At 37.7% G+C, this 27048-nt stretch overlaps 1 protein-coding gene across 2 annotated transcripts in view; it reads left to right on the top strand.

The window, feature by feature from the left end:
• Window positions 1-27048, top strand: part of LOC134881491 (leucine-rich repeat and fibronectin type-III domain-containing protein 2) — a 115725-nt gene that overhangs the window by 42966 nt on the left and 45711 nt on the right. The window contains exon 2 of one of the 2 annotated variants that reach the window (XM_063908874.1): window positions 1452-1580. The exons of the other annotated variant lie outside the window; for it this stretch is intronic. The gene's annotated coding sequence lies outside the window, so the exon portion shown is untranslated. The remainder of the gene's footprint in view (window positions 1-1451; window positions 1581-27048) is intronic. 2 annotated transcript variants of the gene reach the window in all.

The raw sequence follows: 27048 nt of genomic DNA, 5'->3' as shown, positions 1-27048 counted from the left end.
AAGATGATTTAAAGCATTCTGCTGTTTAGCCACACATACATAGTGATATAGAATCAATTTTCAATCTCAACCGAATTGATCAAAACAATCACTCTTGAAAGACTGCAAATCCCTTACAGACATACTATATAAAGTGGCAACCTCAGTGACTGAATTACGTTGAGTGAAGGACTTTTTTTTAAAATCCAGATGGTGCAAAAGAGGTCTGATTGTGTAGAAGTCTACAAGATAAATACCCTATTTCTCACTTGCTCAAGTTCTACGGTAAACATTTTCTTAAGGAGTTTACGGTCTCAAGGGCTTGTTTAAAAGTCTGTTCAGTAAAGCATGATGATCATTGTATAAATGATATTCCAATTTAGAGTAACATAAACGAAAAAAGAAGGATATGCTTAGTGCATGGATACCTTTTAATTGACATGTTGATACTAGCTTGGGTGTCACCTGTCTTATTGTATCACTGTAGCCCTTGAATAGTGTGTTTCAGTTTATGGAATGGTATCCTTGTGCTACCTTAACATGTACAGTCTTTGATTTTACTTATGTCTTATATCAGTTCTGGTTCCAAAAACAATGGCAATATCAAAAGCCAGAAAGAAACTCAACGCTTTATAATGGTAGTCTCCAAACAGCTGGTGACATCACAGTGAGTTATTCTTATAAACAGTCAATACTACATACTGATATTATCTCACAATCCACTGTTAATGTCTACATTGTTTTCAAAAGATGATCAAAACAATATTGAGTTTCAAATTCACCCCGCCCCCCAAAATGGAAAGTCTTTAGTAGAAAAAACGCTTTTTTGCTTTCCAGCTGAGGGTTAAATGAATACATGAATAACATTTAGTATGAAGCTGGAAGGGATTTAACTTAGCCTAGCATACAGGGGCGAAAAAAGCCAGTCTGTTTCAGCCCAAATAATAACACACTTAGCAGCACCTCTGGAGCGCGTAACCATTTGTTTCTCGTTTGTTAAATGTGTACACAAATAGAAAAGTAACAGCATGTTACGGCCATTAAAACCCCAGCTATTTTACATTTATGAGTGTTAAAATAACTATTGCATTAGATGCAAGCGCTTGCACCCTATGTAATTTAGTAACCCAATTTATTAAAGCTTTTCCAAACCTTGCTGGAATAAAATCCCTCCTGCATTGCCTTTATGGCCTCAGGGTTGTTCTTTTTCTGGAAAGCTACAGCCACAAATTTGCACTCACAATTCTCACTGAAATGTGGAGAAACCAGCACTTTGTCGACTTTCATTGTTATGTGTCTAACAATGCCTTCGAAATAATGCTACCCTGAGGGAATGGATGTAACTCCAGACCTCGGTCAGCGTTTAGGCCAGACCCAGTGTTCTGTTTTCTCTGAAATAAAGGAATTACAGACCACACATATGTATAAGATCGCTGGCATTTCTCAAGCCTCTTCGCATTGTTTTCCTGCAGGTGAAAAAGTGAACAGATGAGGTGGAGGACTTCTTCCTCAGCACACACAGAGACGCCACCTTGCAGTGTTCATCCGTGGGAGGAAAGGAAAGACTTGGGATTGTTTGTTGCCCGCAGGAGGGATTCAAGGTCAGTGCAGCACTCTCAAACTCAAACACACACACATGCACACACACACACACACACACACACACACACACACACACACACACACACACACACACACACACACACACACACACACACACACACACACACACACACACACACACACACACACACACACACACACACACACACACACACACACACACACACACAGTCAGGTTTAAGACAAATAGAAAGAACAAGGGAGCATTTTCTCTCCTATTGGCTCTCTTTGTATTAAAATGAGTCGAGTGAGTTGATGCGATTTTTTGCATGAGCTGCATTGCTTTCATTAACAAATAATTGGTGGTAAATTAAGATTCTGTTCAATATCTAACACTGAATAATAGATTTTCTTAACAAAAGCACGGTTCTATGAAAGAAAAGAGACTATTCCCAATTTTTTTTGCTCCATCTGGCCTTTTTCTCTATTTCCCCCTCAATTGAACTGTTCCTTTCCTAATAATATGTTTCCTTTTCTTGCGTTGCTACTTTCCTCCCATGTCCCTGCTTTGGAAATTTCAGATGTCTAAGAAAATCATTAATCAACGCCTCCAAACAAATGTTGGGCCGTCCAAGGTTTTTTTTTTCCCTGTGAAGTCCTCAGACTGGGATGAATTTTGATTTTAATTGCTTCCCCACAGATTGCTGGCTCACTGAGAAAGTGGGTTAATTGCATAAGAAGACAGAGCCACTTGTGACCTTCATTGAATCCTGCCAACTACAGCTACTGCAGCAAGTCTACTGCAGTGTTGCATTTGGTTATTTAGCCACAGAGTGTCAGCTTGCTTTTTTTATGAATGTGTTTCGGAAAGCTTTCAAAGTGTCAGTCCTGCGAAGTTGTCCTGACAGATTTATGTTCGCTGTAAAGCTCGGTTAGCCTACACATGTCAGTTGGCATATGGAGATGTTTAGTGTTCATCAGGCAGGTTGATTGGACTTGTCAAAGTTGCTTGAATGCAAAGAGCGGATGAATGTTAACTTAAAATGTCAAAGATTATCAGTCCGTCAATACTTACTTACTTGGGTCCTTATTTAAAGAAAGTTGGCCAGCTGTTCTGTCTCATGCATATTCAGGTAGTGAATGAGGGATTGGCAAGGACAGCTCTGGACAGAATCAATCAGACCTTGAGTCCCTCAACTCTCTCCAGCCTTCTTTCTTTCTATTCATTGAAAGCTCCTTAAGTCCTTCTTTTAGCCTGCACCTTCCTTTATCTTGCCTCCTGTTCATATCTTTCTCCTTCCTTTTGCCATCCCTCTTTGTCACGTCTTTTGCTCATTCTTCCTTTCTTCCATCCTTCCTGCTTTCCTTCCTTTTCTTATAATTTATACTTCCCGTATTCTGCCTTGGTTTTTCATTCCTTCCATTTTTCCTTTTTTTACCATCAACCGCTTTTTTCCCTTCCTCTTTTTCTTTTCTCTCCTCATGTTTGTTGTCCTTACACCTTTCCTACATCTCTTCCTCCGACTTGTTTTTCTTTACATTCCATTTATTCTTTACTCTTTTCCTCATGTCTTTTCTTCTTCCTTCAATCTGTCCTTTAATACTGTCTTGCTTCGTGCTGTCCTTGATTTTCATGTCTTTTTTCTGTATCTTCCCTTCCTTCCTTCTCTTTTTACTGTTTCTTCATCATGTCTTTAATCTCTTAAGTCATTTCTTCCTCCTCTCCCTTGTTTACACTTGTCCCTTCCTTCCTAACTCCCTTCCTTCTTGTCTTTGGCTATTTTCTTTTTCGTCAGTGTTACTGTCATCTTTGTTCCTTGTTCCACTCTTACCCTTTTTTCTTTACTGTTTTTTATTACTTTTCTCCTTCATTCCCTTCTTCAATTTGACTTCCATAGTCAGTCCATCGCCCCTTCCTCCTGTCTGTCCTCTGTTCCCTTACTATTCCCTCATCTCTGTCTGCTCGCCCCATGAATTTCCTGGAGAATATGAGGAGCTCACACAGAGCCAATGATAGCTGGAGATGAGGTTAGGGCTCTGACATTCCCCTAAGGACTGGCACCTGGCACAGAGCCCTTGTAGAATATTCCGCCAAATTACGTCAGAAGCTGCAGATAATAATATCTGTTTTATAGGTTGAGAAACCGAGGGAACTGTGAAGGACAAGCAGGGTCAGGTAAATTGTGTTTCAATGGCAGGGAGGTGTGGTGTTCCGATACATGAGAAGAGGGTTGATATTGGACTGAAAGAGGATTTGAAACACTATGATTATCCCAGATAATGGTTGAAATTATTATCAGATATCATTGTTATTCATTCAGTGATTCTTGCTAATGTAGGCCACAAGCTGGAGTTAGGGTGAATGGTGTAAATAAAACGCCAATAAACTGTTAAACATTTGACATTTGTGGACTTTAGTCACATTAAGCTGTCGGATGCCTTTGCTTTCACTTTAATTTATTCCCTTTAGAAGGATGACAATAGTCCTAACAATGTTAGCCGAATTGAAGCTTGTGCTAATAAACAAAGTCATACAAATATTGAGGCTGCTTACATAAACATTCAAAGTTTGACATTCACACCAATGAACGTTCTATTTTGCCATTCAGATCCTTCAGCTAATCAACATTAAAACATTTTGAAAAACATATTTTTAATGACCTTCAGTACCTTTTTTACCTCGTCTTTTCACGCTATGTTTTCAGTGTCTAACTTAAATGCACTGTAAATGCATGTATGAGTAGGAGAAGAGAGGTGAAATGTGACTGTCCCCCAACAGTCTATACCAATAGAAGCATAACCAGGGGCAGGAGAGCCTGAGCCAGCCCTAACTGTAATCTTTATCAAAAAGGAAAGTCGTGACCCTGCTTTTAATTGTGGAAATGGTGTCTGCTTTCCAAAACACAAACTAGAAGCTGGTTCCAAAGAAGAGGAGCCTGATGGATGAATGCTCTGGCCGCAATTGTAAATTTGAAGATTCGCGGGAACCATTAATAACCCTGAATTCTCGGAATGAGTGGGGCACAAAGATATGCTGTATTGCACAGGGAGCAAGTGACGAGCAGCTTCAGTATAAATGATCTTGTTTAGTACAGTGTTGAGAGATGTGTTGGTACAGCCTGATAATGAGGAATTACAATAGTCCATGCCTTGAAGTTACAATTGGATGGACTTGTTTTATTGCATAATTTTGAGCCACAATATACTGGATTTTCACGATTTAATCACTGCATCATTTGTAAATAATCAGTACATTTTACTAGTAATAACACATAATAACGTATTGTTCAAAGAAGAAATATCCTGATGCCTTGTGTCTTTCCAAAAACAGGCTCCTTGCCTGGAGGAGGATAATAATCAGTCTATCACATCAAACACGCACTAATTGATTTTCCAAATAGACATCTTCCTTTCGCGCAACCCCACAAACTCAATCCTCCATCCTATGCATTTTAATAATAGGCAAGGAAATATTGATGTGATCCTAATAGATAACTCCTCAACATGTTGAGTAAGTCTAACTCTGGAGTGATTGAATTATATTCTAATGAGCTGTGTTGTTTTGACTTTCACGATTCAATTTCTTCTTTGCTTCTCTACTTTTGAAGTCATGATTAATGTGTTGAACACAACTCTGCCAAAGAATGCATCTTGACATCTGTTGTTTTTGAATGACATGCGACAACTTTTGTTGATTTTAATTCAAATTAAATAAACTTTTCAATGACTTTATCGCGGATTAAAACAGATTTGATTGTTATTAAGAACCTGGAATGATGATTGAACGGATTTAAGGTGGTTTTGTGGTGAGATTAAGAAGGCAGTTGGTAAATAATGGATCCTTTTTGTGAGTTCTGATGGCACAGCCTGACAATATTTTGGGGAAATCTATTATTTGCATGATGGCATATCATTCAATCGATTTGCTGCCATGATAGCCCCTCGGCCTTAAGCTCTTGTTCTTTAGGTAGTTTTAGAGTAAAGGTTTCTCTCGTTCTCTCGCCTTCTGGATTTCATGGTTACACCTTCTTGGATTTCATTTATTTTAGATAGTTCTAGTTGGCGCTCTATTTCAAGTTTGTGTTGGTAATGGTTTCTGGAATGGTCAACCCGAGTAAGCATCTGAAGCCGTGATTGATGAATGGCTATGTTGGCAATTTTAAATGGTTTGATCTGTACAACAGAATGGATTTGATGTTTGAAATAAAAATGTTCAGCAAGGTTTTTTCAGATGGTATTTCTAATTGTGATCTGCAGAATATTCCAATATTACCATCACTCAAAGAGACACAGGGCTGTTTGTTTTACGTTAATTCTCTCTATTTTTCAACTCACTAGCTCATTGCCTGGTAAAGAATCAGCTGCTAAGACATAATTGCATTGAATCCTCCTTGGATGCACATTGGAACACAGAATCAAACTGTGTATTGTCAAGAGGCAAAACAGAAAAGGCAGAGCAAATCAAACTGTTGGGCACATGACCCACTGCAATGAAAGTGATGTGCCATCAGTTTTATGAATAACGCAGAGATGCATTGTTTTTCTCTGCGGATATCTTTTGAGAGTGGGAGTGCTTGGAAGCCTTTCCAAGAGATCTGTAAAAAGAAAATAAGGAGAAAAATGTGATATGCTTTAAACATTACCCAAATATATTGAGTTCAAAGCAAACTTGACAGTCAGACAAAATCGTCAACATCCCAAAGTTGTGCAGATTATATAAAAATTGGCTGATGAAACTGCAGCTTAGGATCTACTGTGATGCTGTTTGTGTCTCTTCCTACTGAGCTTTGATCAAAAAAATGTCTGGATGGCGAGATCCCTGAATAGCTCACCCTCCTGCAGCAGCTGTTTATGAACTTGTCCCAAAACTGTCAACCTGGATGAAGGGTGCAGGATCGAGTCAGCCTATACCTCAACAATCCTTTAACAGTCTAAACTCCTGTGATTTAGCTGTGCCACCTTCAGATTGCACTCCCTGCTTTCTCACATGTGTGAATAAAACTGTAAGTCAGCCCTCTCCTCACATATGTTGATTCTCACACTGGCATCATTACTGTTCAGACAATGAAGCGGCCAGTGATTAGACAGTGCCTCGGGTTGCATAATGTGCTGCTACCTAGAAAACATTTTTTTTTTTTGTAACAATAGACAGGGAGTTAATGAAGTGTTATATGGGCTTTTTTCTTTGATATATTCAGATCCACAGGAGGGCCTGGGGTAGAAATAAGAACATTCACTAGATATCTCAGGTGAATTGAAGTGTATTGTCTCCCTGACTACGTATCAACATTGAAAACATGGACACGTTGACTTATTGTATCTGTTATGTCAACTAAAACATATTAGGTTCAACTTCATATTATTGCTTTCATCTTACTTAATACAGTTTGTGAAATGATTTGACAAAATAAAACTTGAAACTTGTTGTGCAGGCTTTTGAGATTCAATATTGTGTACTGTTGCCTGTCATTACACAATATCAAATGCTAAGAAATGACATTGTTGGCATTCAAGTTTTTTCATGTTCAAAATCCAGCCATGCAGGAACTTCATGTTCAGAGGACATATTTTCTTTAACTGCATTATATTCTAAGAGTGCTTGACTCAACCGGAATCGCTCTTTGTTGGTTTTCAATATGGAAGAGTTGTGGATGGCTTGTAACTCATACTTGTATCAGTATACCACTGTTGCTGAAGTTTCAGAAGTGGGTTAAATAAGATTGTTTCTTCCAATTTGGACTTTTCAGCTATTCATTCCATCAAACTTCAGCTTTATCAAGACAAATTGCTATTGGTCAAAAACTGGAATGTATATTTCACAACAGTTGAGCTAAACATGAATGATTTTCACATATTCACTTAATTATACTATGATTATGATAATATATGATTATATTAATCATCTGATTCCATTTCCAGCTTTTTTCATTTTCAGCAATTCAGCTAAATTCACCAAATGAATCATTGGTGTGAAAGAGCTGTTGTGCTGCGTTCACACTGAGGCAGCAGAATGAAAGAAACATAATAATCACATTATATTCTGATTGGGGAATGTTGAACCATTATTCCATGATGGTAAACTCCATTGAAGTCCCACCAGAAATGCAAATGAAGTCTTAATTAGCTATTTGTGTATTGCTTTGTTAACAAGGGAAGCCAAATACAACGTAAGTGTTGTTTCTTTTTTAATTAGCTGCATCAATCGCATTAGTGTTAATTTGGTTTTGATACAACTGTCAGTTATTCCTTTGTAGCCATTTTGCCATAAGGTTGTCGACACTGCTGTGATTCTTTCTAAAATGATAAGTGAAATTCCAAATATTTATTTGGGGAATAAAAGTCGGATGCTGACATACTAGTTTTCCACATCTACTTCTGAAAAATGGCGACATTTTTCTAAGTAAAGTATCAGCCAGAATAAGTTCAAAAACTTCTGAAAGCTTTTTAAGCCTAAAACTGATCCCAATAACTCTTGTGTCACAGAACTTCCAAACATACATGCAAATAAAACCTATATAGCAAATCATTACAGATTTACTATGACATCATTAGGTTCTTATCTTGATTATCTTGGAATTATCTCCGTACAATATGTCCAAAAGTCATCATATCAATCCACAAATTCAGCTCACTCAACGTAGTGTTATTAATTTACTTTTTCAAATTAAATTGCATTGATAGAAGAGCAGCAAAGGGTTTAGATGGACAAAAGAACCAGCAGAATTACAAATCAAATTTAAGAACAATTTCCATCAAATATTCAGGACACAAGCTGCCAAAATGTGTTGATGCATTTACAATTTTAGAGAACAGCCAAGTCACTCCACAGACATTTTCAGGACAAATGTCCTTTTGGCTCGTTAATTAGGCTCAGTGTTACGGTTAATGTGCTCATATAAAAGCTTTGTGTTATCACGGAGAAGTGGTATTGAATTTAATTTCAATACAGGAAAGGCCTCAGCATTTATTTTCTTTTGTGAATAATCTCTGCAGTTTTGATACCGTAGCCACCAGGGAAGACATGTATCATGGTATGAAACCGAACCCGTCAGTTTTATTAGCTATCATTAACTGGAAGTGCAGTAACAGTATCTCCGACAAGCAAGACGAATATCACTGACTCATGAATGCGCTTTACCCTAGAGCTCAAGATTGCTACTGAGCAATCATTCTATCGAGGATTCAACAGAATGTAGAATTAGATCCCCAAAAACTCAGCGTCAGTTTTACGATGCAAAAGTTTTCTCAAAATACTGAAAAGGACAGGTTGCCAAATGACCAGTCTTGATTCAAAACTATTGATGGATATTAGAAAGAGTTTTAAGTCATGTACTCCCAAGCAGAATTATGCAAACTCTTAGCTTTCTATAGTTTTATAACCTTTCGATTCTGCTGACAATCTATGACTTTCATTTTCAATGCCCTTGTATAGGAATGGGATCATATCGTTGGAGGACTTGTTGATTAATTATCATATGCTACAGAGTGGTGACGTTTTTTGAAATGCCGACCCAAAAGTTAACATCGCAACTCCGATTTAGGAATTTTGTATATGGCAGAAAACTGTGGCAAACAATACATTTGCCAGAAATAAATAGCTTACGTCAGGCTATAAATGAACCAATACCACGTCGCATGGCTGTGCATCATCACCGCTAAGCTAAAGACAGACTTATTTTTAAGCGTTTCGTTTGCAACCACCATTTTTATGACACATAGAAGATCAGAGATTCACCAGTTGGTTATTTACTGACGTATCTTGTGTTGTTGAAGAAAATGTGAAAATCTCTTCAGTTTGTGCTAACCACAGACCTTATTTCAGGCATCAAACCACAATTACATTCATAAAATTGCTAACTTCGAGATGATGGAACCAGAAATTGTAAAATGCTTACTCATTCATTGGTTTTAGGAGTCATTCCTATTATCTTTCATCTACAACTGGCACAGTTGTGAAAGGAGGTCTCAGGGAGTACATATTGAACAATGAGGCATTAGTATCTGTATACTGATAATAAGGAAGTTCAGATGTTGATATTGAGATGATTTTTGTTCAGCTAATGTTGGTCTGCTCTTTTGGTTGTCTGTCAAAACAATCTGTTCCAAAGCAAGACATCACCAACACATCATTTCAACTTTCTATTAAACTTTAAGCATTAGGGCATAACTTAATAATAATAAAACCATTGGGTCGTGCAAATCCAGTTGAATACATGACATGAACCTGTGGAGTTTCTGAGATCTACAGAGCGAGGAGGAGTGTTTGGATGGTGCCACACCCATGCGCGGCATTTGTGCATCCTTGTGCATGTAGTAGCCATCATCCTTATTTCTGACAATAGTTCTACGCCGATCCAAAGGTAGCAGTAATGTAACCAGAAAGGCAACAATGTGCTGATTAAGGCAGTGACGAAGAAGAGCGAAGGATTGCAAAGTTGAAACAATCCATTTAATTTGAACCAGAAAGGAAATGCATTCAACACGGTTGGTGCTGACTTCAGTGAACAACAATGTTTCTGGTGTGTTGTTTTGAATGTATACTGACTCCTTGGATCACCTTTAAAAGTATCTTTAAATAACGTATTACTTATTTACATTAATGATAAAGGTTTCAGATGTTGTGCTTCATTGAAATATTGATGCAAATTGCCATAGCAGTTCAATTATTTGTAAGTCTCAATAAACTCAGGTGCCTTTATCTGCTTTTTCATATTAAACTGTACCTCTGAGGGATTTTGATTACAATATCCGATATCTTCACCTGAAATTCTGCTTACTATACATGCAGCAGGGGAAAATGCAATCAATCAGCATAGTGTGGGCGTACACTGACATTTAATGCCATCTTGGGAGCATTTTCAGCAAAACACCTCTATGGGAGTTTGTATTCTGATAACCACTGTAATGACAAAAACACTCATTTAGAGTTCCCTTAATTTTCCTCCCATACTCCCAGTTGGGTTAATTGTACTGTATGTAAAGATTATGTTATCATCTAATGAAGAAAGAATTGTCTGAAATAACTACTTAGGTTTAATGAAACACACTATTTCAGCTAACGATTACTGTGTTAGCAGTCCCCAATAGATATCCATTGAAAAGACAATTGAAAGAAGTATGACTGTCTGTAAAAGGATTTACCAAAAGCATAATAAAACAAATACATGAAGAAACAAATGACACAATATACACATCTTCTCAGGAAGTACATTGCAGGACATGTAATAAAACCATATTTGATAGGCAAAGGTTAGAAAAATATCTTTGGATTAAAACGACATCATGTGATAAAAACAAGGCACTTCTTCAAACTTAATTCAAAATAAAAGGGATTTTCATGGAGTTAGTCATGAATGTGGATAAGAATAAATATTCTCCCACTTACATTAATCAAACTGAAAGAAAAACAACCCACTGGTCTTTTTTTAGAATGTGACTGAGCGACTGCTGACAAAGCTTTTCATGTTTTATTGATCAAAGGAGCTATTGATAGACTGCTGTGCTTTTTTCCTCTATCTAATTAACTAATGACACACATTATACTGCCAGACAACAACAGTCCCACATCATGCAAATGTGGAGCAACCTTTCATTTGCCTCTGCAGAGCATCATATGGAGCAAACACTTTTCCCTTCATTCATGTCTCTCTGGGGTGCATCTTGTTATTTCCGTCAGCAGCTGGTTTGCAGCAGTCTGCAAACAGAATGCTACCAACAAACATCAGTGCGTAGCTCAATGTTATCAGACTTTTGATTTCTTCCCACAGAGCTGTTCACTCGTATTTCACTGACTGACAGCTTTGTGAATATTTTATTGAATCTTTTATGTGTGTTTTCAAGAACTCTATCAGATGTGAGACAGGCAGAGCAGCACCTCAGCATGTCATTTTTCAGGTCGATTTGATACGGAATCACACAATTATTTCAGTGGACGTTATTGAAAGGGCCCTATTCTGCTCATTTTCAGGTTCATATTTGTATTGCTTGCCTCTACTGTGACATAATTACATGCTTTAATGTTCGAAAATATCTTAATTTTTGTCATACCGCCATCTTTTCACCCATTGTCTGAAACCAGAGTCCAGTTTGCTCTGATTGGTTAGCTGGCCGACTCTGATGTGACTGGACAACCACTTAGAGATGTGACGTCGCTCAGCAAATCACCTAAATACAACCTAAACATAAAGGGACATTCTAATGAGATTACTGGTACAAACTGCCAGCAGGATTACAATGTTACTAAAAAACTAAACACAGCATATTGTGTTTGTTGTGAAAGGACCAGATCTTATTTGTTTCTATAAACTGTACTGTTCTTTACTTTAATTGTGAATTTATACACCTACTGCAGGAATTAGTTTTATGGTTTTCCATTTATTTGGCTCATTTGTGGTTTTTTCACTCACAATGCAACACATATGTTCATAAGATAGTGTGTTGGAGCCTAACTGTATGTATTGAACTCAAAGATATTCTTTTAGCTCAGATTTTACTTTTTCAAACTGTAGTATGTGCTCATGTTTTTCATTGGTGCTGTATTATGTAATCTAAATGTGACGGAACATAATCTGTTAACATGACTTTTTTTGCTTTGATATGTTTTACTTAGATTACACATTTTTAAAGGTAAATAGTAATTGTAACATAATCCATTTTTAAAGTAACCCTCCCAACTCTGCTTCTTATTAATTTGTCAATTTTACTTTACCTCTGCCAAAGGCTACGTATTTTCAGCTTTGTTGGTCTGTTAGCAGCATTACAGAAAAGGTTAAAACAATTTAATTTGGATTAGGTCCGAATTGAATACACAGAGAGAATGTTAACCACGTGATTTAAACTCATAGTAAATGCCACCTGAAAAGCAAATGAAAATCAAGTTCAGTTATGTCAGGATATACTTTTGTAGAACAAAGGGTTTCATTAAAGTAGAAGTTGGCAAAAACTGTCTGGTGTTTGTTAGAAAGAAAGTCTTTGTGTGTCACACAGAGGGCTCAGAAAGACAATATAATTACCTGCTACTACAATCAGAAATCCAGCCATAATAGCTACCAACCTGAAAACCTCCATTGTTTCTCCTCTATTATGTACCTGCCATTCTGTAATGCATGAAGTATGATTGGCTTAGTGGTCTGACAAGTGCCGGGAGAGAAAGAACTAAGGATTCCTACGTCGTACTATATATTCATTTCTATTTTAAAGACATAACTTATTACATTAAGTTGCTTAGAAAAGTACAAATACCACCTTTTTTGCTTCAGTAAGAAAGAACTCAGAAAATCATTGTGAACAGTATCTACTTTTTATAATTTATTAAACACCAAAACCAACTTTTTGATTGTGAGTTTCACATATTTAAATCACCAAACGCTTATAATTGATGCCAAGGTGCAATGAACACAGTCAGAGTATACTACATCACTGCAGAGCAGAACAACTTCAATCCATTGAAGTCAGCAAAAATTGCAGTTGATGTTAACTCCCCAAACATTTGAAGCCGCTAGCAACACAGAAAAGCAAACCAAAAAGAGGTTGTGATTAGGCGATCGGGGAATTCCTAAAACCTTTGTAGTACTGTGTTGAATGAGGCATGCTCAGTGATTTCAAATGTCAGCATAAAAATGTGCCAACATTCCTCATCATCTGTGATCAACCCTGACAGGGAGCAGAGTATGGTGTCTGGCAGTCACTGAGGCACTTTAGAGACTGAGCTCAAGCCATACACTTTGGCAACTTTAGCAACAAATTTAGCACCATACTAATAAAGAAAACGTACAGGATCCATCCATTGCTCAACTTGTACTTAAAGTATGAATGTGACTTGATCATTCTTGGTGTTTTGTTCTTTTTATCAATGGACTAAAATTGCCAATGATAATCAAACAGGTTTTTTTTTCCTGTTCATCAATTAGTCTATTAGTTGACCCATCCTAACAGCTCTACAGTTTTTATTCAGTGGATCTGATGCCATAACTTCCAAACCATCACTTGACAAATGGCTATATACCAATCTGGATGTATGTAAGTAATTTTTCATGCAGAAATGTCATAAAATGCTGTTTTCAGTCTCTCAAATACGGAAATGTCCTGCTTCTCTTTGTTTCGTATCTCATTGAAGAGAATATTTTTGTGCTTTGGACCGAAAAAAATGCCATCATCTTCGACCTTGAAAAACTGGAATGGACATTTTTCACTATTTTTCTTGCATTTTATAGACCAAACAATTAACCTATGATCTAGAAAATTATAGGGAAGATAGTCATGAAGCACAGCTCTTCTAAACTTTCAACTGTGAATTGTCCCAAAAACACAAAAGAAAAATGGTTGTTTAAACATATGCATGTTATATTTACTTTTTCAACCAAGTGACTATTTGCCAGAATAAAAGAGAACCTAAGAGAGTGTGTGCCATGAGCAGAGATATAACAAAGAGGGGTTGCCATGTATTCATACTGCAGGCCGACCTTTTAAAATGCCATCCTTTGTCGTTAAAGACTGACCCCATGCCACAGGAGAGCCGTGCAACACCAACTACATACATGCATTGTCCTTTTGCTCGGGCCAATGTATTAAAGTTTTTCGAAGAACTTTGTGAGTGATGGATTCCCCGGGAAAGGGCAGAATCATTGTAGCTAAATAAACGATTTTCAGGAGAAATGGTGTAAAACTAATCCAGCGCAAGTTTTTATTTTGCATGCAAATGAATATATCCCTTTGTGTGAACAGGGGAGATAATGCACTGCGGCTTTGCCTGTCTGTATGATGCAAGATAAAATTATGTCATTTTAAGCTGGTTTTCGAGGTCTGGTTTGGATGTAATCCAGCTAGCTTAGTATTTACATCCAGCATGCATAAGTGAGTACATTACAACCTGACAGGAGACAAACATGAGCTTCAAGCCGGGGCTCTTTATGTAAGCCTCATCCCAACACAGATTTTACAACAACAAAGAATTTTGGATTTTAAAATGTGTTATTACCCTTGCATACATAATGCATCCCACCCTTGTTTACTCGTCATAAATATTCTATCTTGTGTTCAGCACTGCAGGGCCTAACTTAGACAGTCAATTACTGTATGCGGCTTCATCATATATCTTGCATGCAAATGAGCCTATAAATACACCGACTCATCTCTCCGATGCATCACTCTGTCACTGCATTAAACATTGGGCTGAGATACACTGTAGGTCTATCACTGTCTTGCAGCACTTCAATAACACTCGATCGCATGCTACGGGACATGCAATTCTAAATGATTTCTCATGCAATGTCAGAAGTTATTCCCCTCTAAAGGCTAGAACTAAAGGCCTATCATTTTTAAAGTTTTAACTCATATACATAATTGTGCATGACTGACAGCCGGGCTTCAGGGAGTGCAACAGAGAAACTCTGCAAACAAAAGGTGTTCATTTAACTTTTAACTGATTAGTTGAGAAAAATAAACTCGATTTTAGATATGTATGGACATCATCTATAATATGTTTGCCATTTGTGTGAATCTGCTTTCTATATTAAAATCTATGTATTATCCATTTACTACCTTTATATATTTGATAAAGAGGTAGCTAAACCCCACCAAATAGCATAAATTCCGCTAGAGTTCAACGCTTTCAAGCTCAAGTACTGATATTCTGCTAAGCTAACTAAGCTTAGCCTAGTTTATTAGAAGACGTTCAAATGTTTAAAGCATGATTTAGCTACCTCGTTAAACAAATAACTCAATTACAAAGGTCACTGTTCAAAATATATATAATTTTGGACATTTCAAAAAGTTAATACTTCAATTGTATTCTTTTGTATTTTTGTATTCAAATCCTATATTTTTTGCACTATTGCTGAAAAAGATGAGGCCACACCAGTGTTATTAGAATGATACTATTTGTATTAGGGTTAGGGTTAGATTTAGAAGTGGCTGTATTTGCACACTATAATATACATTATACTTTCAGTGGCATTCATTGGTTATATAATTGCTTAATAATAGTATTAGGGTAGGCCTATTTACAGATCCCCAGTATCTGGGGTGTTTGGTATCCCAACACCTAACACACATGCTGTTTTACAGCACAACTCCAGTGTGACAGCCTTGCAGTGAGACAGGCTGCACCGTGATAATGATTAAATGGCTGGTGTTTTGAGTCAGGGTAACACTGAATCATTTCAAGCAGATTTTGATCAAACACAGATGAATTATGTAGCAACGACCCACTGAAGCAATCCACCAGCTGTGTCACCGATGCTGCAGAGCTAAAGATAGAATCAAGAAGAGGTCAGGTTCAGCCCGCCTGCACAGAGCCTAAAATGTTGTAAAAACACAGCAGGTTCAATGCAGGGAATAGTGTTCGCAGAACATATATTAAAATAGCATAAAGCAGTTTTACAGTGGACTCATTTATGTGCATTATTGTGATTTTAGGATGTCTATTACCACCTGGCCGGGGACAACAGCTGGAAATTAGCCATGTCGGCTAAAGCTGCCCCATTTACTGTTTTTTGTGAATTAATGGAGACTGTCCACAACATTATAAACTAATAAACTAAACTAAACAAAATAAACATCTGGAAAATGTTGGTAAAGCTGGTTTATCTCTAGAGTCGCCTACTCTAATTCATTCTAGAACTGACATGAGGTCATCGTTACCACCAACGCAGCAGCAGATACTGGTAAAAACTGTCAATTATTTGTAATGATGATTTTAACAACAAAGACTATAATAAAACAACATAAAACAACTAGGTGATGATGCATTATAGCCACGTCTTTTGTATTAGAAAAACTTAGTTTTGCTATTAAGATAAAGTTCAAATGTGTTAGCCTGTGCGCTTGGGTGCAAGTCAATGATATAAAAATGTTTATACTCATCCAACTACCACCTCTCATGTCCACACTACATAGTTGACAGAAATGAGAAATGCTATCACGGTGAACTGCTGGACTACAAAATTGAAGTTAAATGAATGAAAAAACACTAGTACTTTGATGTCTACCCCCTCCATACTGTTTATGAGAAGTTGTCTCTTACATTAGGCCCAATAGCATAAGGTGACTTTAGGGAGTGCTGCTTTCTTTGAAGACTTCATTCATTAGCATTCAAAGAGACGGGTCTGGTCCAAGCGCCCAGGGCTCGGATCAAAACATTGCCAACAGCAGGGCGGATGGACGTGAGTAGCATTCTCTCTGACCTTGTGTCTTTGAGGCGCCTCATTTGCAGCTGCGGTGTCATGTGAAAATCCCTCTAGATAGATGGTGTCATGGTATACTCAGCAACCTGTCATGTTACGATGATAGGTCTGTTTGCAGAGAGAGATTGGTTTTGATTTGAAAGGACGGTAAAGCAGCTCTGTGATGATCCAGATCCAGGTGGTAATAATGTTAAAGAGGAGTATGTATGTAGGCTCTGCTGAGACTTGTGAAAGACAAGACAAAGTCAATGAAATTCTTAGGACTTATGGATTTTTCTCAACCTCTTAAATGATTCCTTGTGCAACCATAACGCCGACTAATAAGGGCCTTATGACTCATTCTGTGAAAGTTCTCTTTGTTGAGTTAAAGTTTCAAAGGCACTACAATGATTTTACTTGTCAGAGTTCATTTAGTAGTCAGAATTGGTACTTCTTAGTCTGGGAAAATATTCTGGAGTCTGATGTCTTCTGTGGTTCTAGAGGCGCTTTGTAATGTTTCATCACCTGAGTAGTTTGGTGACTTTAAACAGAAAGTACTTGTCTCTGATACGGGTGCTGACACCTTTACAACTAAAAGGATTAGGGTTAGGGTTACAAAATGAATCAGATCTGCGAAATTCTGAACAGAATTGGTGCAACTAATTATTTTGCCAATCAAGGAGTGCTAAGTTGTAGTGTAGGTTGGCCACTCCGCCACTTATGTCTAGACAGAAGTATCTCAATATCACCTGATTTTCCTCCTGCACCATTGTTATGTTGTTTGCTGTTTGCAATGTAATTTGGTACACACATTATGATCCCCCTTACGATGAATTGTTATAACTTTTGGTGCTGCATTATTTATTTTAACCAAGTGCTATAATGATGTGAAGAAAGTCTGAAAATGTAACCATTATTAAGGTTTATGACCAGACACATGCACAAGTAATTACTTTTCCATCAGCCTCGGCTGTACTTTGCGTTTAGCGCTAAATAGCAAATGTTAGCATGCTAACACACTGAAATAAGCTGGTGAATATAAAGGCCACTGATTTAGCAATTAAATTTCATTCCGATTCATTACATCAAAATGTGTTTCCAGTTGGATTTGATTCAATTCAATCAATTGCATTTAGGTGATTTTAGTTACAATACTGGTATTGATTGGATATGAAAGAGATTATTAGAGAAATCTAACCCTCCAACTCTTGTGTACGATACAAATATGAAGATTTGCATTCTTTAAAACCTAGATCCAATGAAGGGGGAAACAAATAAACACACAAAATATCTGCATGGCCATTCTGAGCTATGTTAGGCCACATCAGTAAGGTCAAAGCACCTCACAAAATAATCACTGGGGTTATTTCAGAATAAGTTAAATGCAAATATTGGCAAGCTAGATCGTACACACTAACCCCAAACCGTAACCCTTTACAGCAGAGTCAGATCTCGTCACCGTCAATGACATATTAATATATGTTTTTTATAGAATGAAGTCTGTTGAATCGTCTCTTGGCAAATTGAATGGACACATACTGTACATACATTTGACAGCTTTCCAGTGTACACTTTATGTAACAATTTCCAAGCCGGCATTTTGATGGATTGTATGCTCTTTTATGTGAGTGCATAAGTAAGTGGCTGATATGTAGCAGAAGATATGCAGCAGTAATATATGTGTAAGATTTAAAAGGGTGCTTCTTTTAAACACACTTCATCTCCCCTGAAGGCAATATGGGTTTAAATTTGGATCTGTCTTGTAGTACTCAACCACCAGTCCCTTGCTTATTTAAAATGCACACTGAACTCAGTAACTGATATGCAAGGAGTAAGTAAAATCTAATTCTAGACTAGAGCAACCCAGCAGTCTGCTCTGTCTCTTGTGGAAGTCCAGTTGTGGCTTTGGTTTTGGTATCAGATGTGCTCTTTGTGGCTTGGATCAGATAACTAACCAGACTAAAAATTATCCTCTAAAGCAACCCAGTGCATACATTTGTGTGTGTGTGTGTGTGTGTGTGTGTGTGTGTGTGTGTGTGTGTGTGTGTGTGTGTGTGTGTGTGTGTGTGTGTGTGTGTGTGTGTGTGTGTGTGTGTGTGTGTGTGTCTGTGTGTGTGTTTGCTATGTAGCTGATGGTCTGTGTCTTTTCTTGTATGGCAACCTAATTGCTAGGTTATGGTTGCTCAGTTATTCTGTTAGTATGTCAGCAGGATTACAGAGAAACTACAAGCCCAACTTTCATGAAACTGGGTGGAAGTGTGTAGCATAGCCAAAGAAAGAACCAATAATTGTCATGATCCTTGCTTTATGTCTGTTTCCTGTTTTATTTTGAGATGTTTTCCCTCCGTTGTGTCATGTGTAGTTTTACTTCCTGTCTTTTGGTTTTCCTTGTGTCTGATTGTTTCATTGTTGTCACCTTTTGTCCTGGTGTTTCTTCCTCCCCTCCCCAGCTGTGGCTTGTGTTGTAGTTAGTGTCTTTGTATTTAGTCCAGCTTTCCCTTGTGTTCTTTGTCAGTTTGTTATTGTCTTTCATGTGTCAAGTCAGGTGTTTTTCATGTCCTGGAGTTTCCCAAACTTTGTATTTTTGTAAAACAGCTTTTGGAATAAAGGTCGCCTTTTGTTTGTACCCATACCTGCCTCTCTTTGTTGCTGCACTTGGGTCCTATTTCCCCCACCGTTGACAATAATAGAGCAAAGGCCAATTGTGGAGTGGCTACACATTAATGTAACAAAATGGGAGACTCCGAAACTGATATCCAAATGAGCAATAATATACAACAAAACTTTCTTATATAGCATTCATGTTTTCACAATACGACTTAAAATTAACCAATTCACAGAAGTAATGAGAACTTCTTCCCTACTTGGAAAATGGAACCATTAGAGGAGCATTTGAATGCATCATTGGCTTGTGCGAAGGTCTACCCTCTACAGTTAATTACTATAAACCTGTGTTTGTCAACCTAGGGGTCAGGTCCCGACGGAGACTTTCAGGATAATTCCTGGTGGTCGCCAGATGGTTGGGGAGGAAAAATGCAATATCATCTTAATGGCTTTTACAGTACATTACCTTTACCAGTGATATAATTTGCCTTGAAACAGATATATTTGATTAAATCTGTACGAGTAACGGTTTGTGTTCACAGTTGTTTCTGAAAAAGAGGATTAAGGTCATGGAAAGCCATCAGAAATTCATAGTGGCTGGATCAGCTAGGACATACAGTACAGTAGGTGTTGTCCAAGGAACACAAAACCAAGCCAAACTAGCATCACAAATAGAAGCATAGACTATCTTATGTTATGAATCGCATTCTTTCATGTAAACTGGTCCTTTTAATGAACTGTGTTCTCCCTTCCGGAAAGTTGATATTAGATAATAAAGTTCTATTTACAATCACAAAAGCAAACAAATTAAAAAATAAACCGTGACGTGACAAGTTCCTGTCTTTTTGTTTCTCAATCCCTTAATTTTTTCAGTTTTATGTAAAGGTGCATACTAACACAAGAACCCCTTCATTTGTACATTTACATTATTATTTTTCCTTATATAGCACAAACTTCAACTTCCTTATCAGTGGGACTTACTGTAATTATAGGCCAAATGTTAACACCAAAAGCATTAATCATACAGTTGCTATATTTGCACATAGCTTATTCGTGTTTAGTGTTTTTGACACAACATGATTATTCTTGGGGTTGCTGACTGAAAAGGTTAAACACAAGTGCTGTCATTTGTGTACATATACATCTAATTGCTTTACAGCATGCATTTTATTGGTATGTTTAAGTGTTATTCACATGTCTCAGTAACTCCTGATGTTCCCATACTGATGTATTGTTGCTTGTGAATGGATTCTCAAAAGGCCCTGAATGAAGGCGTGTGCAATCTTAATTCCTTAATTAACCAACTGTCAACACTGGATGCACAAGGCTTTAAACACAGATTTCAAAACAATTTATTGGCATCCTCCAGCCGCCTTGATTAACCCTTGAAGAGTACCTATATGACAGGCAGCGTTATTGATTGATTACCTCGATGCATCTTCTTTTGTACAGAGCGTTCAGACACACACACAGCTTAATTCATTTGCTTTCAGGCACTCAGTAGCTCACATCTTATTTGAGCTATTTGACATTCATGAACATGCACACTGCTTTTTTACGTCGACAAGCTGACAGCCAGAGCATAGTTATTTAGGGTAAAATCAGATGAATTAATGTATCATACAGTAGGGCAGACGATACTCAATTTACATATTCCTTACCTTCAAGGTCTCCACATGGAACTGCATTTAAAATAACTTTAACGCCAATGCAAGATGCTGAAAAGTGAGAAAGGAACACATGCAGTTAGATGGACTCGTTTTCCACTGTTACATTTTGTTACATCAACCATAATCTAGAGTGACAGTTGTTTGATGACCTAGGCGTCATGCAAAAGCAGCGTCTCAGTTATTCAGCGTGAAATTGTAACTGTCTCAATTCTGGTAGAACTTTCACAGCTTCATGCCCGTTTGCACTCGAACAATGTTAAGCCCACCACAAGGCAGTGTGGGCACTCGGGGTGCTGTAGGTGGAGCTGCTGCTTGCAGGCTCTGGAATCTGGTTATAGCATAATGTGATGCCAGAATTGAAGCAGAGGTGTACTTGGCAACTGCTAACCGCTATACAGATGGGAGCGGGAAATCTCTGTGGCTTAGAATCACCCCGCATCACAGAGAGAGATTGTCAATGGGATTCTGGGATGATATTCAGCATTCTTGTCACAGAGGCAGAAATCCCATCATGATGTAACAACTGAAATGGGTTGCCAGAGATAGCAAATTGTTGTCTCCTAAACCTTGTTTAGTTTATTTTTAATTAACAGATTGCAACCCGAAGAAAAGTTTGACTTCAGGACATGATGACATGAACAGTTGTTTCTTATCCATCTAAATTATAAACTAACTTTAAATCTGCCAAAATCTGCCAACATTTTTTTTAGGTATTCAACATAGTCTGGTTATGTGGTCATTAAGGTTTGCTCAAGGAGGTAATTGAGCAAATGAGGGATTGTTTGTGGAATTATTGATCTGAATGTCATGTTCATGTGCAGAAACATTTCTCAACACTGTATTTAGATTTCAAAGGTTCCAATTTATTTTGAAACGCATTTTTTCTAAAAAGTAGCTAACATTTGCACTTACATGATACCGTGCTAATACACCAATTATTAATCAATCCTCACCTGTATTCAGTCATTATATTAAAAACAGAATGCTTTAATGTTTTTGCATAGTGATGTTATCTTTTTTTTCCTCCTTTGTGCTCCGTTCCTTACTGCAATGTAAAGTCCTATCAGAAATAGAAGTATGAGTAAAAAGCACCGGTTTTATTGTAGGTACATTCTCGACAAAAACAGTCCCAAAGAAACTCTTTACTTTGTAGGAGTTTTTCTGAAAAGGATCATTTGAAGTATTCTTGGACAATTACATTATTGTTTTCACAATTTGGATAAAAAACACCTTTGAATAAGATGCACATTTCTTAATAAACGGGTTGATTTGAAATGGAAAAGTGCCAGCGGCGGTCATTTTCAGGGTTCAAGCATTCTGCTTCTTCATTAGGGTAGGCCACTGTGACAAAGTGTTTATTATCCAGCATCACACTGGCAATGTTTAATTTCTTTTGCCGTAAGATTGCAGTGATTTCCCTGTCAGCCAATTGGATTTTGTGTCATTTCTTTTTCTACCCTGACTGTGTGATTTGGCAAAGATGGATGCCTGGCAGATGCAGACCTTAAAAAGAGCTTTGTTTCAGCAGAAGGATGTATTGGTCTGTGAAAATGCACTAATTGCATTGAGACTTTAAAATTGCTTTTGTTTATTCACCTCGGCCGACATAGCCTTGAGCCAGAATGCAGCATTTTTACCCAAATAAACATTATGAAACCTTGTTCTCTTCCATTCTCTCAGAGTTTTCTTTTTATCTCCTCTTTTGATGCTTCAATGTATTAATGCGGTATCATTTATCACCAGAGCTACATTTTGCTTTCCTAAAACTAAAATCCAAACAGTTTGTTCTGTCAGAGGAGTCCTTTGAAACATTCCCTTCAAACATTTTGGATTTTAATCTGTCTGTCTGACCCTGATGTGCTAAAAATGTGTTCACCTTTAATTGTTTATCGTTTTTATTCTAGAAAGATTAATAAAGGTCTCTGAAAAGGTATAATTACCAAACCTAATGCAAAAAAAACTGTTTCCGCTGACTAAAGTGCAGTTTGAATGTCATGGCCAGCCAGTGGGCTTTAAGTAACATATACATAATAGACCAAATCAAATAGTACAACGTGTTTTGTTTAAAATGTTCTTTTATTTAATCCTTTGAATCCCAAACAGTCTTCAACATTCAAAATCATTCATCATAGAAAAACCAACTCTAAACCCCCATGATAGTAAAAAAGTTAAGTTGTTCTTTAACTAACAGGTGCCTTTTCCTTTCTTTGGTGAACTGAAAGATTCAACAGAGACAAATGTGACAACTATTGAAAATAAGTTTTCCAATTGAGCCCCACCTTCTTGACATGAATTGCTATGTGTTTGGATACCTGACTTGACCAAACGACTGATCCTGTTACTGTGAGTGTTAAAAAGGTCCACCGTAATGTAGGCAATGAGTACCAAAATCAAATGCCTCAGCGTGTAAATGCCTCAACCAATCCTTAATGTGAAACCAATGCTATGGCTAGCACTTTGACTTTTGTAGATAGAACACTTGTTTGCATTGAATAATCCTTTGGTGAATGCACGTTAGCATGTAGCATTCGGGTTATAGTTAACTTGGAAACAGCGGCGTCATACCTCGCAATGGGCAGAAAAACTCAATCAAACTTTTTATCCCCTATGAAAAAACATGTCCAATTTTCTCTTAACTGAAATATGACATGCTCCACCAAATCTCTAAACCCATACTGTCACATTTCTTCAGTCAGCATTTGTGCCGCCTGCGCCACAATGATTGGATGATATATATCACTTCAACAGGACAAACACTCAGCAAAACCCAGAGCGTTCTGATTTACTTTAGTTGGATTAGTCTTAAGCTATCTCCCCTAACTCTTCTCTTCTTTTCCAATTCTATCATTCTCCCTTTCTCTGAGTAAATTGGCATCATTTACTGCTGTCACTGCAGAGCTCATTGTCCCCTATTATCCCAGGGACAAAGCTGCCGTGACATTGAGTTAATCCGTGCTTGTTTCAATTTTGCTCCCAGGGGGTGAAAACAGATAAGGAGTTCAGGTAACTGAAGGCAAGGAGGTGCCATACCTCGAGGCAAAATGGACTACAATGATTAGGAACACTTAAAAGAAAGATAAAATGCAATCTGCCTGACAAATTATGTTGATTTCCCCAGAATTGTCAGAGATGTGTTTGGCTTGCTTGTTAAGGTTCTCTCACTGAATTGATGGGACACTTTACCTAGGGCCAATTCTACTTGCCAGAATGTCAGGCAAACGTATGTTATTGTAAAAAAGACACCATGGCTTCACCAAAAGGAATTTTTGTTTGGAATCTAGGGCAAATAAAGTAGTGTAGGCAGAGACATCCCTCATCTAAAACATTGCTGGAGCAAGAGACACATGGTAACAACTAAACACTGCAGTAAGACCTCTGTCAGAAACTTTTGGAAGGATAACACTGTCAGCCATCTACATTTGCTGGCCTGCTCTTTCACTGACTGATGTATCATTGTCTTGTCGGATAAAGCTCTCACCAGGTGTGTTATTATAGCAGGTCATATGCATGTCATATGGTCTATTGTGTTTTTAACCAAGCTTTCTAAATTAAATCTACAGAATAAAGATGAGACTCTAGAATTAGCTGGGGTTCTCTTTCATATCCATTCAATAAGATGGTGTACACTATATGCAGTTGTATCAATATTTTCAGAACCTAACTATCCTCTCGAGGAAAAGTTGAGCGCTTTTATAATTTCATTACATTGATTTTTACTAGCAGTCTTTTACTCATCACTGGAGAGCTGCTTCAAGGTGGTCTAATCAACAGTTGTAGTAATCAGCATAAAAATGTTGCTTTCAATGGATTTGCTTTTGGGGACAAAGTCATTTTTAGATTTGGGTGCAATTTAGGTGAACTTTGATCAAATCCATTGACAAATAGCAAACCTGACAGTGCTAACCTTTGAGGAACAGGTAAACGGAGAGCCTGAAATGGAATATTCGCTCAGACATTATTCATCCACTTTTATTTACCCTTTCTATCTTTGCCTGTTGGATGTCAAAACTGCTCCATAAAATACATGTTCAGGAAGTAATGAGAAAAATGTCAATGGTACAAAATGCTTTTCTTAAAATAAGACTACTTTCAAATTATAGCCTACAATTACACCTCTGCACAAGACAACCTTTTTTTTGCCACAGGGTTTCACAAATACCTTTTGGCAGCTAGCCTTTTTTCTTTTCAGACATAGCCTATTGATCAGTCCTTTTATTGACTTCATGATTCATCTCTTGGTTCGGATGTCAAATAGAGTAATCACAATTCCCTTTTAGCAGCATTGCTAACTTCATCTAGCTTGGAGAGCTGGCCTGAAAATGAATGTGAATAGTGCTAGCTTCTTCCCAGCTAGCTTGCCTGTAAGCATTTACCAGCTACAGCAGTTCACCAACTAGCCCTGTGAGAAGTGATTATTTCACACAACCTTTAGTACTGCCAAGACTCTTGGAGGACCTTTGCCACTCCACTTTCTGGTGTCTATGGGCCTTAGTAGGCCTATGGTAGCAAAAATGCAGCAGTCGTGCCAGGATGTTGAGGGTGGATGTAGGAGTGTTCACCACTTTAGAGGGACTCAGATATGGCCAAAAGCAGTGAACCCAAACTAATAAACAACACAAATATGTCACCATTATTGGTCTTTAATTCAGAAGTGTGTCTCCCAGAAATATCTGTACCCATCTGTCCCATCTGCTAGAACCAAACTGTGAAGTAGTAAACCCCCTCTTGATAGCATAACATTGGCAAATTAAGTATTTAACTAGAAATATATTCATAAAGCACTCGAAGGTCGCATAATGTTTCTACTGAAAAATTAATTTGCAGTGCCATGAAGACATTTCACATTTGTCGAAACCTGGGAATTGCCTTCCTCCTAAGGTGCCATCTCTGCGGGATATCAAAAAGATGATAGCAAGTTAGTATCGCAGAGCGATCTATTGATTGCACATGTCAGCTTTTACAATCTGGCCTCATCTATTGGTCTGCACTCCGTCGGTCTCATTTAAGAGAATTCTGGGAGCCGAGGTGAGCCCGTCCTCTACCTGACAAACTTTTGCTCCCCGATCCATCCAGCCCTTCTCTGCTACTAGCCTTATCGCCCCTCTTACAGCAGAGCACAAGAGCTCTATCATGGTTCACTAATCCTCCTCATTAAGCCGGGCCTCGAGGCTCTCGTTAGTGTACATCCATTCCCACATGCCTTGTACTCGTGTCTTTCATCTTTGGCAGCATGTGCACATGTCATGAATTTGCCATGTACAATATAGTATGTGTGTCAGGATTTTGATGTCTCTGTCTGCTGAGGGACCAGATAGCACATGGAAAAGGCAGCTGTTATCGCTCCATATTGCTGTTTGAGGGAAAATTGGACAGATAGTATTTACGGTGCTTATTATAGAATTTAACATGAACTCCTACTAAAAGACTCAGGTTCTTATTTATTTATTAAGTATCCCCATTAGCTGATGGCACCAGAGAGTATTCCTGGAGTTCAAAACCCAGAATATTTAAAATGTGTTCGACTTATGTGGATTTACTTATAAGAACGTGGTTGTCACCATTTTTTCCTTATTTTTACATTCAATAACATGTCTCTGTACACAATAAGTCTTGAATTGTGCGTATGAAATAACCTGAGGGAGCCGGCGGCAAGAACACAGCAAAACAAAAGGTTCACATTTTCTATAATCTTTTTAGGATCAATACAAGTTGCAGGGATAGTTATTATAGTATACAGTGTTAGATACAGAAGATACAACCTAAAGGCTGAATTCATTTCTGCATTTATTGTAGTCAGTCTGTGTTTTATTTCTTATTTCCAAGTTTTATACCTGAGGTTCTCATGGCGATAAATAAATATACATTTATAGCCCCAAAAAGTGACTTTGAGCTTTTAGCTAGTGTAAAGTTTCCAGCAGGGAATAAGGATCTATATCGACCTTGCTTTGAATGTACCTGTTCAGTCCTTATTAAACGCCTTTCTGATTCATCTTGAAAACAACTCAGACCAATTGAAAGCTGGGCTGTCAGAAGCAGCACTACCACCCGTGGAATTTCCTCTGACAAATGGT

Source organism: Eleginops maclovinus, chromosome 19, assembly GCF_036324505.1.
Source record: "Eleginops maclovinus isolate JMC-PN-2008 ecotype Puerto Natales chromosome 19, JC_Emac_rtc_rv5, whole genome shotgun sequence".
Taxonomy (NCBI): Eukaryota; Metazoa; Chordata; class Actinopteri; order Perciformes; family Eleginopidae; genus Eleginops; species Eleginops maclovinus.
The sequence above is the reverse complement of the archived record's forward strand: the minus strand, read 5'-3'. Positions and strand labels throughout refer to the sequence as shown.